This window comes from Alligator sinensis, unplaced genomic scaffold (genome assembly GCF_000455745.1).
Source record: "Alligator sinensis unplaced genomic scaffold, ASM45574v1 scaffold1369_1, whole genome shotgun sequence".
In the NCBI taxonomy this organism is placed as follows: Eukaryota; Metazoa; Chordata; order Crocodylia; family Alligatoridae; genus Alligator; species Alligator sinensis.
The window spans coordinates 613458-613761 of record NW_005842875.1 but is presented as its reverse complement, the minus strand read 5'-3'; the positions used below and the strand labels follow the sequence as shown (position 1 = coordinate 613761).

Here is a 304-nt window from a genome sequence, read left to right as displayed (position 1 = left end):
GTCTCGGGCGGCCCCAGGCGGGGATGCCCCTGTGGCTGCTCCCGGGTCAGAGGTGCTGCTCCTGCCCTGCGGACCGAGGGCTTTGCATCACAGCCACGGGCACGGGGGAATGAGGGCATCCGGCGTGGGGGGGAGCCTGGGCACCAGCCCCTGGGAGCCTCTGCCCCATCTCACCTCCATAGGGCCTTGCCCATTGCCTGGGAGCCCGTGCGTGACAGACGGCACTGCGACCTTGTGCCCAATGTGATGACGACCCTGAGGCCCCAAGTACCCAGACTCTGCTACAGGACGAGACCTTCCACTG

At 68.1% G+C, this 304-nt stretch overlaps 1 pseudogene; it reads left to right on the top strand.

The window, feature by feature from the left end:
- The window catches only part of LOC102372007, a 23790-nt pseudogene that overhangs the window by 3082 nt on the left and 20404 nt on the right, over positions 1–304 (top strand).